The sequence below is a fragment of the Eurosta solidaginis genome, chromosome X (assembly GCF_040869045.1).
Source record: "Eurosta solidaginis isolate ZX-2024a chromosome X, ASM4086904v1, whole genome shotgun sequence".
NCBI classification, from domain to species: Eukaryota; Metazoa; Arthropoda; class Insecta; order Diptera; family Tephritidae; genus Eurosta; species Eurosta solidaginis.
The window spans coordinates 197,258,823-197,273,981 of NC_090324.1; the positions used below are offsets into that span (position 1 = coordinate 197,258,823).

At 33.7% G+C, this 15,159-nt stretch overlaps 2 long non-coding RNA genes across 2 annotated transcripts; one reads left to right on the forward strand and one right to left on the reverse strand.

Annotated features, from left to right (window-relative positions):
- Window positions 1-1,737: 1,737 nt before the first annotated feature.
- On the reverse strand, window positions 1,738-3,175 carry LOC137234244 (uncharacterized). Its single transcript, XR_010947742.1, has 3 exons — window positions 2,639-3,175; window positions 1,937-2,583; window positions 1,738-1,872 (listed from the first exon to the last, which is right to left on the reverse strand). It is a non-coding gene; the product is annotated as an uncharacterized lncRNA (long non-coding RNA).
- A 4,918-nt stretch (window positions 3,176-8,093) lies between these two features.
- LOC137234152 (uncharacterized) lies at window positions 8,094-9,534 on the forward strand. The gene is made up of 3 exons (XR_010947708.1): window positions 8,094-8,628; window positions 8,684-9,330; window positions 9,395-9,534. It is a non-coding gene; the product is annotated as an uncharacterized lncRNA (long non-coding RNA).
- The last annotated feature ends 5,625 nt before the right edge of the window (window positions 9,535-15,159 follow it).

Genomic DNA, 15,159 nt, shown 5'->3' on the forward strand with positions numbered 1-15,159 from the left:
AGATTTAACTTCTCATTTGCCTTTATGCAGTTTATACACTTGTTTGCTGGTTGTTCATTACATTCAATGGTCTTATGCTTACCCAAGCATTTGGTACAAACTTCCTCGTTTTTGCATTCAGTCGCCTTGTGATTGTATCCTCTGCATTTGAAACACGTTGTCACATCAACGCCATCGTAAACTTTGCACCTTTCCCATCCTACGTTGAGCTTATCCAATTTTAAAGCATTAGTAAACATTTCCTCGTCCACCTCCAATATTGCGTTGTAATAGTTTTTGTTGCTAGTTTTAACATTATATTGCTTAATAATTTTTATTTCACCCTGTTCTAGGCATTTGTTTTGCTTTCTTAGACACTCGATCAGGTCATCTCTATTCTTTTCAAACTGCATGCCTGTTATAAATAATTTTGGTTTATAGTCACGTGGTATCTTTATTTCATATTCATCACTTATTTTTTTATCCATAATTTGTTTAATCTTATTTCTTTCATCTTCATTAATACTATCGATCACCATAATACCATTATGGCCCGCTTTAATGTCTGTTATCTTTAGCTCGTTAGGGTTAATTTTATTATTTAGATCTTGCCTTGTTCTTTCACTAGTTTGTTTTGCCTTCGGTTTAACAATAATAGGAGCCCGTTTCTTAAGCTCTGGAACGGCCCTAGCTGTGTTTTTATTTTCACCCGTTCTTAGAATATTTGCATATGTTTGTTGTGGTACCCCATCGTTTTTCTCCTTTACTATTGTTTTTATTTCACTACAAAATTTCTCATTCTCCCTCCCCACTACTTCAGCTTGATTTTTTATTTTCTCTGCTATCTCCCGCACTTTCTTAATTTCAGCTGCATTTTTAATATACATTTCTTGATGCATTTTTAAGGTCGCCAAACGTTCATTGTATTTTTCCTCCATTGTTTTCATTAACGCCCGCATCTCTTTTTGGTTGGTTTTTAAAGCTTCTTCAAATTCGTTTTTGTATTCTTTTAAATAGCCACTGTTCCTATTAACACTCTCTTGCATGTCTCGCAATACCAGATCAATATTATGTATGTATGTAATACACTCTTCGCAAATAAAATTCACCATTAGATGTGTTCCTATTACAGTAGCTTTATAGCTATCCAAGCCGGAACATTTTGCTGCCGAGTGGTATACTTTCGCACACACACCCACACATCTAATTCCCGTCTCCCCGCGAATTGCAAGTTTGCACTTGTCACACTTATTTTCGCTTTCAGACATATTGCCTTTGCTATCGTTTTCACTATGCCGTTTTCGTTTTGTGTTAATTTGTAATTATATATGCATATGTATGCGTTTCTATTCGCTAGACTTGAGTCACTTCATCACCGGTAGAAAATTATTAAATATTTATATGGTATTTCACTAGGTTTTGAATCGTTATTGATATTAGATTTTGTTAAAATAAAAGTTAACTGATCTTCTTACAGAGTCTCTATCTCACATATTTGTCACTTTTAATAATTATTCAAAGGGTTTCACCATTTTTGCAAACAAAATTCAACGAGCGATCTTTTCAATACAATAATGGTAGAAGCTACGGAAACTCATTGCGGTGCATATTTTGGTGTTGAACCAAAGTTATAAAGCGAAATAGATGAATATCGAAAAAACGACTAGACACTCGACTCATGTAAAAAACCATAGGAATTTAATATTTCGCAATATCCAAATCGAAGTAGAGCTAGCCACACATGGCCATCCACAATGAGTTGGCAGCTGTGTTAATATAGGTATGCTTAATATGCTTGTATGCATTTCTTACAGATACTGCAAGCGAACGACAATTTTATAAATGTTCAACACATTTTGTTCTTATGAATGCGTGTTCTTTACTCTAGCAGACCTTATAATGATGATTAGTTCTTATACTATATCGATCACAAAAAATTGTGTAGGCAGCTACATACCTTTTTTTGATTTCGAATTCAAAACTCATTGCGAGTATAATATGGCGGTATGGTCCATAAGGTTTAATGTGCTCATGCTAATCTTTCCCGAGATGGTCGGGCTAGTACCTTAATTATGCTTTATTACCGGAACGTACCGGATTTGTATTCGGCAAAGGATCATCAGCATCGATAAAACTCCTCAAAACCTTCGAGGAGTGCCTTTATCGTCCTGTACGCTTTCTTTTGTCTCTGATTGACGGCGTAATACAGGGCCTGATTTATGCTTACATTCTAGTTGTGTTTATGTTTTACATTGGACATCTAAGGAGACTGAATCCGCTTTACTTGAGCTCATTTGGATTTATCTGCGTTTTTCAGCTGGGAAGAGCTAGCTTCAAAGCAAAGTGAACGTTGGATAGCTGATCAGGAAGAAGAGTTTGAAGATTCGCTAGGGAATGTAGTAAATCTTAAAACATATGAAGATTTAAAACGTCAAGTATTGTAGTGCATTTAAGATTTAACTTTAATGATTTTGGTTTTGTGTAATTTTAATTAAATTGCCCTAAATTTAGTTTCAATCCTAAGGTATCCAAGCAGGTAAGTGGTAGAAGTGTTGCGTTCCTTTCTGCTTTCTCTTTGAACACATTGCATATCCCAGGGAAATCCTACAATGAAAAGCATTAGACTTTGCCATAAATGCTAATATTCACTATTTCATACCCGATAATGTGAACTGTGGCTAAAGCGTACAAACGCCTCTTGCCTTGTATTGAGAACAATTCTAAACTGTGCCCCTTTTGGTTATTTATTTAACTTTTTTAAACGTTCAGACAATTTATACAGAGGCCCGTAGGTGCTCTTCAAAATCAATAAAGAACTTATCATATAAAAGTACTGGCTCCATATCCAATTGGTGTTGAACTTCAATCGTAGGCTGAAGTTGTTTGATTACGAATGTATAATATCGCTTAGACTTAATTCGTCTTGATAAAAATGCAAGCACACTGCTTGTAAATCATTACGCTGTTGTATGTCTCGGGCTGTGCTGAGTGAGGATTCATATCAAAAATACGTAGTACAAGAACTTTTTCTTTTTAATTATAGTCAAGGTATGTTTGCAAATCCCTTAACACACCAGATTAATCGAGATCTGGCGCTCTATACAAAGAACTCTGAACTTTTGTATGTCATTAAATTTATAACCGTGTACAGTAGCTTAAAATAATACAAATGCTTCACGAACTCACATTTAATATAACAATATAAAAAAACACACACAACTGAAGCGTCATTAAAGATGACATTGTCATTTCGATGACAGTATGAAATGTTACCCAACAAGCAAAGTAAAAGAAAAGTAAGTTTTTAAAAAGTTTACAGAAATAGGGATTAAGCTTAACGTTGGTTAGAAGCTTAAAAATGTAAGCTTACATACAATTTTAAAAGAAAGCTATACATTTGATCTTTGTTTATAAAACTAAATCATTAACAAACAGGTAATTGTTTACTTTAGCTCACAACTGCTAAAACCCGACCAAGAATATAGGGAGACGTGTCAAAAGACGCGTTTTGATCCCAGGACCACGAATCCCAGAGCGGGAAGTCAAAATTTTATTTCGTTTCGGAGATATTTCCAAACAAAATTGAAAATTTTCATGTGGTTATTATTGTTTTGATGATTTTGTAGAACCCACAAGAAAAACTGGGGGAAAAAGTGTTTTGCGGGGATATAGTTTTGGTCTCAAAACCAGTGCCGGACCAACCCAGGGTAATTTTGTATAAGCGCGACCGAAGGCCGCCAATGCAGAAAAGTGTTCTGCGCAAAAGTACTATGGACCCCACCCAGGGTTTCGGAGCGCTTCGGGGCCAAATTTCGGTTTTTTGGAAATAACTTTTGACAGAAATAAAATTTTGAATTTCCCCTCTCGGATTCGTGGTCCTGGGATCAAAATGCGTATTTTGACACCTCTCCCGATATTTTTGGTCGGGTTTTAGCAGTTGTGAGCTAAAGTAAACAATTACCAAAAAACATTCGGTCTCAACGCTTACAAAAAGATTATTGAAGAAAATTAAAATTTAGTTAATAGGGGGACTCATGAAAGCATATAAACTTATGAGGTGTAAAATTGTATCCATTTACACACGCTTTTATATGAACGCACCTAGTAATACTCTTGATAAACTTGATTGTTTATCAGCTGTATTATTGCCAAACAAAATTTTTTTGATTGTTATACAAATTAAAAAATGCCAAGATTAAGTGAAAAATCAAAACTAAAACGCCTATACTTGCTGATGTTGGAGATTTCTGATGAAAATGCCTGCTGTAATGTCTGCAATGTTGCATTCCTTTGAATTTACCGCGTTTACACAATGAAATGTTCGCGTAAATTTATACAAATTGTGTAAATGATTTTTCATACAAAATTTGACAGCTCGTTTACGCACTAGATAAATTTATACGTTTACACATTTCATAAGGCATTTATACGATTACATGAGTCTCCCTAATATTGAAAGCGTTTATACTCCGCTTAGTTTATAAACTTACTTCAAGTTATTTCCAAAAACATTTACAGAAATGCCTGTTGGGTAAATGTGTAGTGCAGAGCGAAAAAAGTTTGAATGAGTGGGTGAACTAGTCCACCGTCTTGAAGGGCTAGGGTTATGGCGCGTGCCAGACGTTCAATAAATGTTGATGATATTTTGGATCACAACAATTATCACACTTGTAGCATGGGATATTGATGGATCGTGATGCAGAGTCCAAAGGACATCTAGAAATTTCGAAATCCATTGCCTCCACAAATAAGTGAAATTAAGGAGTTACCTGGGGCCAGATTTTTTATACTATTCTTTGATTTTAGGGTCGTGAGAACTATGATGGAGTATGGAAAATCCTTGTGTAATTACCACGCTTGTCTGAGTGGCCCTATTGTGTTTATAAAATTTAATTATTTTCATACTTTTAACAGGTAATAAAGGCTGCAACTGTTCACTTCTTCAGAATTGCTTCGCCTAGAATTGTGTGATTGTGATGATTGCGTCACATAATTAAAAGATTATTCAAAATTAACAGTTCGCAGAGGGCGTCGGACCCTCTTTTATCAAAAAAAATATAGCCGTTAAATCCTTCTAAAGCATTCTGCCCTAACTTTCAGAGTTATAATAAAAAGATATATTTATATCTTAAGTCACAGTACTAGCCATTAAACATAAACGACAGATAACAAATGGTTATTATCATGACGCTATATATCATATATATAGTTATCAAAATGATCGTTTTACATAATTATATATATGAAAAAACATATGTGAGATGGTCATTTTCATGACACTATATATATTTTTGTTTATAAACATATGTAAGATGGTCATTTTCATGACGCTATATATGATATATACAGTTATCAATATAACCATGTTACATAATCAAATATATAAACGCAAAATCATATGTTAGATGGTCATTTCCATGACACTATATATGATATATACAGTTATCAAAGTGACCACGTTACATATTCCGTTTTTATATATATAATTTTTCAAGTCACCAAAATGACCATGTCTCATTAAAACTGATATATCTTTTAAAATACAAAAGATATATCAAAAAGGAATATAGATTAAGGATATGTGAGTGGGTTGGAACCGATTTTTTAAGAAAAAACAAGGGTGTCATCAAACTACTCACCTTACATATATATATATATATATATGTAAGGTGAGTAGTTTGATGACACCCTTGTTTTTTCTTAAAAAATCGGTTCCAACCCACTCACATATCCTTAATCTATATTCCTTTTTGATATATCTTTTGTATTTTAAAAGATATATCAGTTTTAATGAGACATGGTCATTTTGGTGACTTGAAAAATTATATATATAAAAACGGAATATGTAACGTGGTCACTTTGATAACTGTATATATCATATATAGTGTCATGGAAATGACCATCTAACATATGATTTTGCGATTATATATTTGATTATGTAACATGGTTATATTGATAACTGTATATATCATATATAGCGTCATGAAAATGACCATCTTACATATGTTTATAAACAAAAATATATATAGTGTCATGAAAATGACCATCTCACATATGTTTTTTCATATATATAATTATATAAAACGATCATTTTGATAACTATATATATGATATATAGCGTCATGATAATAACCATTTGTTATCTGTCGTTTATGTTTAATGGCTAGTACTGTGACTTAAGATATAAATATATCTTTTTATTATAACTCTGAAAGTTAGGGCAGAATGCTTTAGAAGGATTTAACGGCTATATTTTTTTTGATAAAAGAGGGTCCGACGCCCTCTGCGAACTGTTAATTTTGAATAATCTTTTAATTATGTGACGCAATCATCACAATCACACAATTCTAGGCGAAGCAATTCTGAAGAAGTGAACAGTTGCAGCCTTTATTACCTGTTAAAAGTATGAAAATAATTAAATTTTATAAACACAATAGGGCCACTCAGACAAGCGTGGTAATTACACAAGGATTTTCCATACTCCATCATAGTTCTCACGACCCTAAAATCAAAGAATAGTATAAAAAATCTGGCCCCAGGTAACTCCTTAATTTCACTTATTTGTGGAGGCAATGGATTTCGAAATTTCTAGATGTCCTTTGGACTCTGCATCACGATCCATCAATATCCCATGCTACAAGTGTGATAATTGTTGTGATCCAAAATATCATCAACATTTATTGAACGTCTGGCACGCGCCATAACCCTAGCCCTTCAAGACGGTGGACTAGTTCACCCACTCATTCAAACTTTTTTCGCTCTGCACTACACATTTACCCAACAGGCATTTCTGTAAATGTTTTTGGAAATAACTTGAAGTAAGTTTATAAACTAAGCGGAGTATAAACGCTTTCAATATTAGGGAGACTCATGTAATCGTATAAATGCCTTATGAAATGTGTAAACGTATAAATTTATCTAGTGCGTAAACGAGCTGTCAAATTTTGTATGAAAAATCATTTACACAATTTGTATAAATTTACGCGAACATTTCATTGTGTAAACGCGGTAAATTCAAAGGAATGCAACATTGCAGACATTACAGCAGGCATTTTCATCAGAAATCTCCAACATCAGCAAGTATAGGCGTTTTAGTTTTGATTTTTCACTTAATCTTGGCATTTTTTAATTTGTATAACAATCAAAAAAATTTTGTTTGGCAATAATACAGCTGATAAACAATCAAGTTTATCAAGAGTATTACTAGGTGCGTTCATATAAAAGCGTGTGTAAATGGATACAATTTTACACCTCATAAGTTTATATGCTTTCATGAGTCCCCCTATTAACTAAATTTTAATTTTCTTCAATAATCTTTTTGTAAGCGTTGAGACCGAATGTTTTTTGGTAATTGTTTACTTTAGCTCACAACTGCTAAAACCCGACCAAAAATATCGGGAGAGGTGTCAAAATACGCATTTTGATCCCAGGACCACGAATCCGAGAGGGGAAATTCAAAATTTTATTTCTGTCAAAAGTTATTTCCAAAAAACCGAAATTTGGCCCCGAAGCGCTCCGAAACCCTGGGTGGGGTCCATAGTACTTTTGCGCAGAACACTTTTCTGCATTGGCGGCCTTCGGTCGCGCTTATACAAAATTACCCTGGGTTGGTCCGGCACTGGTTTTGAGACCAAAACTATATCCCCGCAAAACACTTTTTCCCCCAGTTTTTCTTGTGGGTTCTACAAAATCATCAAAACAATAATAACCACATGAAAATTTTCAATTTTGTTTGGAAATATCTCCGAAACGAAATAAAATTTTGACTTCCCGCTCTGGGATTCGTGGTCCTGGGATCAAAACGCGTCTTTTGACACGTCTCCCTATATTCTTGGTCGGGTTTTAGCAGTTGTGAGCTAAAGTAAACAATTACCTGTTTGTTAATGATTTAGTTTTATAAACAAAGATCAAATGTATAGCTTTCTTTTAAAATTGTATGTAAGCTTACATTTTTAAGCTTCTAACCAACGTTAAGCTTAATCCCTATTTCTGTAAACTTTTTAAAAACTTACTTTTCTTTTACTTTGCTTGTTGGGTAACATTTCATACTGTCATCGAAATGACAATGTCATCTTTAATGACGCTTCAGTTGTGTGTGTTTTTTTATATTGTTATATTAAATGTGAGTTCGTGAAGCATTTGTATTATTTTAAGCTACTGTACACGGTTATAAATTTAATGACATACAAAAGTTCAGAGTTCTTTGTATAGAGCGCCAGATCTCGATTAATCTGGTGTGTTAAGGGATTTGCAAACATACCTTGACTATAATTAAAAAGAAAAAGTTCTTGTACTACGTATTTTTGATATGAATCCTCACTCAGCACAGCCCGAGACATACAACAGCGTAATGATTTACAAGCAGTGTGCTTGCATTTTTATCAAGACGAATTAAGTCTAAGCGATATTATACATTCGTAATCAAACAACTTCAGCCTACGATTGAAGTTCAACACCAATTGGATATGGAGCCAGTACTTTTATATGATAAGTTCTTTATTGATTTTGAAGAGCACCTACGGGCCTCTGTATAAATTGTCTGAACGTTTAAAAAAGTTAAATAAATAACCAAAAGGGGCACAGTTTAGAATTGTTCTCAATACAAGGCAAGAGGCGTTTGTACGCTTTAGCCACAGTTCACATTATCGGGTATGAAATAGTGAATATTAGCATTTATGGCAAAGTCTAATGCTTTTCATTGTAGGATTTCCCTGGGATATGCAATGTGTTCAAAGAGAAAGCAGAAAGGAACGCAACACTTCTACCACTTACCTGCTTGGATACCTTAGGATTGAAACTAAATTTAGGGCAATTTAATTAAAATTACACAAAACCAAAATCATTAAAGTTAAATCTTAAATGCACTACAATACTTGACGTTTTAAATCTTCATATGTTTTAAGATTTACTACATTCCCTAGCGAATCTTCAAACTCTTCTTCCTGATCAGCTATCCAACGTTCACTTTGCTTTGAAGCTAGCTCTTCCCAGCTGAAAAACGCAGATAAATCCAAATGAGCTCAAGTAAAGCGGATTCAGTCTCCTTAGATGTCCAATGTAAAACATAAACACAACTAGAATGTAAGTATAAATCAGGCCCTGTATTACGCCGTCAATCAGAGACAAAAGAAAGCGTACAGGACGATAAAGGCACTCCTCGAAGGTTTTGAGGAGTTTTATCGATGCTGATGGTCCTTTGCCGAATACAAATCCGGTACGTTCCGGTAATAAAGCATAATTAAGGTACTAGCCCGACCATCTCGGGAAAGATTAGCATGAGCACATTAAACCTTATGGACCATACCGCCATATTATACTCGCAATGAGTTTTGAATTCGAAATCAAAAAAAGGTATGTAGCTGCCTACACAATTTTTTGTGATCGATATAGTATAAGAACTAATCATCATTATAAGGTCTGCTAGAGTAAAGAACACGCATTCATAAGAACAAAATGTGTTGAACATTTATAAAATTGTCGTTCGCTTGCAGTATCTGTAAGAAATGCATACAAGCATATTAAGCATACCTATATTAACACAGCTGCCAACTCATTGTGGATGGCCATGTGTGGCTAGCTCTACTTCGATTTGGATATTGCGAAATATTAAATTCCTATGGTTTTTTACATGAGTCGAGTGTCTAGTCGTTTTTTCGATATTCATCTATTTCGCTTTATAACTTTGGTTCAACACCAAAATATGCACCGCAATGAGTTTCCGTAGCTTCTACCATTATTGTATTGAAAAGATCGCTCGTTGAATTTTGTTTGCAAAAATGGTGAAACCCTTTGAATAATTATTAAAAGTGACAAATATGTGAGATAGAGACTCTGTAAGAAGATCAGTTAACTTTTATTTTAACAAAATCTAATATCAATAACGATTCAAAACCTAGTGAAATACCATATAAATATTTAATAATTTTCTACCGGTGATGAAGTGACTCAAGTCTAGCGAATAGAAACGCATACATATGCATATATAATTACAAATTAACACAAAACGAAAACGGCATAGTGAAAACGATAGCAAAGGCAATATATCTGAAAGCGAAAATAAGTGTGACAAGTGCAAACTTGCAATTCGCGGGGAGACGGGAATTAGATGTGTGGGTGTGTGTGCGAAAGTATACCACTCGGCAGCAAAATGTTCCGGCTTGGATAGCTATAAAGCTACTGTAATAGGAACACATCTAATGGTGAATTTTATTTGCGAAGAGTGTATTACATACATACATAATATTGATCTGGTATTGCGAGACATGCAAGAGAGTGTTAATAGGAACAGTGGCTATTTAAAAGAATACAAAAACGAATTTGAAGAAGCTTTAAAAACCAACCAAAAAGAGATGCGGGCGTTAATGAAAACAATGGAGGAAAAATACAATGAACGTTTGGCGACCTTAAAAATGCATCAAGAAATGTATATTAAAAATGCAGCTGAAATTAGGAAAGTGCGGGAGATAGCAGAGAAAATAAAAAATCAAGCTGAAGTAGTGGGGAGGGAGAATGAGAAATTTTGTAGTGAAATAAAAACAATAGTAAAGGAGAAAAACGATGGGGTACCACAACAAACATATGCAAATATTCTAAGAACGGGTGAAAATAAAAACACAGCTAGGGCCGTTCCAGAGCTTAAGAAACGGGCTCCTATTATTGTTAAACCGAAGGCAAAACAAACTAGTGAAAGAACAAGGCAAGATCTAAATAATAAAATTAACCCTAACGAGCTAAAGATAACAGACATTAAAGCGGGCCATAATGGTATTATGGTGATCGATAGTATTAATGAAGATGAAAGAAATAAGATTAAACAAATTATGGATAAAAAAATAAGTGATGAATATGAAATAAAGATACCACGTGACTATAAACCAAAATTATTTATAACAGGCATGCAGTTTGAAAAGAATAGAGATGACCTGATCGAGTGTCTAAGAAAGCAAAACAAATGCCTAGAACAGGGTGAAATAAAAATTATTAAGCAATATAATGTTAAAACTAGCAACAAAAACTATTACAACGCAATATTGGAGGTGGACGAGGAAATGTTTACTAATGCTTTAAAATTGGATAAGCTCAACGTAGGATGGGAAAGGTGCAAAGTTTACGATGGCGTTGATGTGACAACGTGTTTCAAATGCAGAGGATACAATCACAAGGCGACTGAATGCAAAAACGAGGAAGTTTGTACCAAATGCTTGGGTAAGCATAAGACCATTGAATGTAATGAACAACCAGCAAACAAGTGTATAAACTGCATAAAGGCAAATGAGAAGTTAAATCTAGGACTAGATGTCAATCACTCGTGCAATAGCAGACAGTGCCCAGTCTACCTAAAGCACTTGAATGCAAAAAAACAAAGGCTAGGATACTAGCAGCGAACACCCGACGCACTGGTAAGCCCGCCACAATTCAATGAGATACCGCTGAAGAAAATTCGATACAAAGAAAGACTGCAGACTAGACACAATGAACTTAAGTGCATATACTTGAATATTAACAGCATAGTATCAAACAAATGTGAACTGGAAGTGTTGGCTGAAGTACATACACCAAGTATCATATTATGTTCGGAAACGTGTACAACGAAAGATGTTGAAGACAGCGAATTAGAAATAGCATCGTATAATATGGTTAGATGCGACTCGCACAGCAGGCATACAGGAGGAGTACTAGTGTATGTTCATAGGACAGTGGAGATAAATGTAATTTATAATGCTAGTGTCAATATGAACTTATGGTGCATTATAATAAAATTGAAAAAGGTCGATAAAAAGTGGCAAATAGGGGTTCTGTATCATTCACCAAGCACAAGTGATGCAGCGTTTATCGAGTACCTAAATGAAATTTTAATCGATAAATTTGAAAGAAGTAAATGTAATATACTAATCGGGGATTTTAATATAAACATGAACTACATATCAACATATAGTACAAAATTGAATGAGATATTTTCTGTGATGGGTATGACCCAAAAAGTAGAATTTAATACTCGAATTACAGATGCAAGTGCATCTAAAATTGATTTATTATATTCAAATTCAGATGAAATACAGTGCAATAATTTGCCTGCATACAAAATTTCAGATCACGAAACAATAATGTTCAATATTAAAACGTCTAAATCATACCAGATGAGAATGACCAAGAAAATCACAGCTTGGGATAAATATAATAGTGAAATCTTAATAAGCATCCTGAGATCATGTAACTTCAACATAAATGAAAACCTACTAATTGATGAGAAAGTCGAATTAGTGAACAACATAATAATGCAAGCTATGGAAAGTTTAACGTATGAAAAAGAAGTTCATATCAAGCTTATGAATAAATGGTACGACAGAGAACTGGCGCAAATCAATAAATGCAAATATAATAATTATAAGCTTGCGATACAAATAGGTGATTGGAACGAATATAAAAATATAAATCGTATCTACAAAAAGCTAGTAAAAATAAAGAAAGTTAAATATATGGAAAATAAAGTCGAAATGAATGAAAATAACGCCAGAGAAATGTGGAAACATCTTAAGCAAGCGGTTTGCTTAACGAGAGATAACGAAGGGATTAAAAAGGCGATAATAGATGGTATGATGGTAGAAAATGAAACTGAGCTGGCAAATGGTCTAAATAGGTTCTTTATAAATAGCGTAATAGAAATTAATAACATCATAGAACCTTGCCGTATAGCACTAAGTGATGTACAAGTCAATTCTAGATTAAAGTTTGCCAAAATAACAACAGATGAAGTTATTAATATTCTGAAAGAGTTCAAATATAAAATAGGCGGTAGAAAACTTATATCTGATGGAGTACTTAAAGACTGTATATCGTATACAGGATATTTCTACGCACAAATAATCAATAACAGCCTAGAAGAGGGTCTTGTACCAGAAAAGTGGAAAACGTCAACGGTGATACCAGTGGAAAAAGTTAAAAAGACAGTAAAACCTGAAGAACTTAGACCCATAAACACACTTCCTAGTGATTGTAAAATACTTGAAGCTTATGTTAAGAACCAGTTAACGAAATACCTTGAAGATAATAATATACTAGCCCACCAGCAGTCAGGCTTTAGAAAGAAACATTCATGTGAGACAGCTCTTAATTTGGTGATACATGACTGGAAAGAAGAGTTAAATAAAAAAAAAAGTGGTTGTTTCAGTCTTCCTAGACCTCAAACGAGCTTTTGAAACAGTGGATAGGGAGATCTTAATCAAAAAAATGGAACGTATTGGTATAACTGGTATAGAACTTGACTGGTTTCGCAGCTATTTGAAGCAGAGGAGACAGAAAACGGTTATAAATACCGTGATGTCTGATGAATTAGAAGTACCCATAGGGTTACCACAAGGCTCAGTTTTGGCACCGATACTGTTCTTAATTTATATTAATGATATAGTTAACGCTATTGAAGGTTGTGAAATTAAACTATTCGCTGATGATGCATTAATAATGATTAGTGAGAATAATATTAATTCTGCACTTTCTAAAATACAACATGAACTGAATAACCTGTATAAATGGTTGTGCGGAAATAGACTGAAACTTAATATAAATAAAACGAAATTTATGATAATAACAAGGAGGAACGTTAATGAGGATATAATTGGTTTAAAAATAAATGATGAAAGCATACAAAAAGTTGACAGTATAAAATATTTGGGAATTATAATTGATAACAAACTCAAGTTTGAAGAACATATAAACTACACAGTCCAGAAAATTGCGAAAAAAATTGGGGTTATGCAGAGAACATCCAAATATATTCAAAAAAAGTACAAAATAATTATATATAAGTCCATTATAGAACCGCACTTTGTAAACTGCCCATCTATTCTATTCATTGTGTCAGACAAAGAAATAGATAAACTTCAAAAGATGCAAAACAGATGTATGAGATTTATTCTTAAAAAACCTAGAGATACTCGTACGGCTGATATGCTGAGAAGTTTGAACTGGTTAAGTGTAAAGCAAAAGATTTTTTTTAACGCTATGAAGTATATATTTAATATTAAAAGTGAAAATGTACCTGAATATCTAAGTAAAAACGTAGTATTAGTTAAGCAAACACATAACATTAATACAAGGAATAAACACAATTTCAAACTGCCTTTATTCAGAACTGAAATAGATCAGCAAACTATTTTTTATAAAGGTCTAAAAAGTTTCAATGAACTGCCTATAGATATAAAAAGTTGTAATGAAATCGGGGCTTTTAAAGCAAAACTTTATGAATATTGTAAAACCTTAGCAATAAGATAGTAAATTGTAATATAATTTAATTTATGAATTAGGCTTTTTTGCCGTAATAAATAAATGAAATGAAATGAAATAAGTACACTATGTGCCAACTCATCAATCGGAATCTGATGTAAGTTTACGTATCTATTTTTATTAGTATAATGTCATTATTATACTTGTACTTACAGTTGAAAGAGAATGTATGGCGGTTTATTGATACGTACATAGAAAATCAGTTGGGAAAGGCGGCGGAAGCTATTAGTTACTCTGTACAAGAGAAAATTGCAGATGGTGATCTTATACTAACATTTAACTGGTGAGTCTAAGCATCTATCGCATATGCATATCGTTGGTGAAAGTAAAAAAGTTGCATATTATATTTAATACGGAGATAGCGACATAATCAGATAATCTATTTTGTGAATAAGAATTAATTGATGTCACGATTATTTTTTTATGGGACAAATTCCGTCAATATCGTTTCCTCGACTATTCGACTGTAGAACAATTAAAACTTAATTAGCAATTAACTCAATTGTCCAAATCGAGGAAAATGTGGGTGTGACGTTCAATCAGGATCTTCATTTAAGAGAGCATGCAACCGCAATTGTACCTAAAATCCAACAACAAAATACATACCACCCTCTGGGACTGGCAATAAGAAATGAAGAAGAATGAGAAAGAGATAGAATGAGAAGCGAAAAATACGAAAGGAGGAGTGAATACAAAGATTAGGAAAAAGTGTAGAGGGCGAGGGCAGAGTTAGACGGAAAAATGTATGCAGATAGGCCAAATTTAGGGCAGAACGTCTGCCGGGTCTGCTAGTAAGTTATAAGAATAACATTTAATCCATTACAGTTTAACTGCAGAATTCTGAAGTGCATAGGCGGAGATGTTGTTACTCTGGGAGTATGTGACCGTTGACTACGCCTG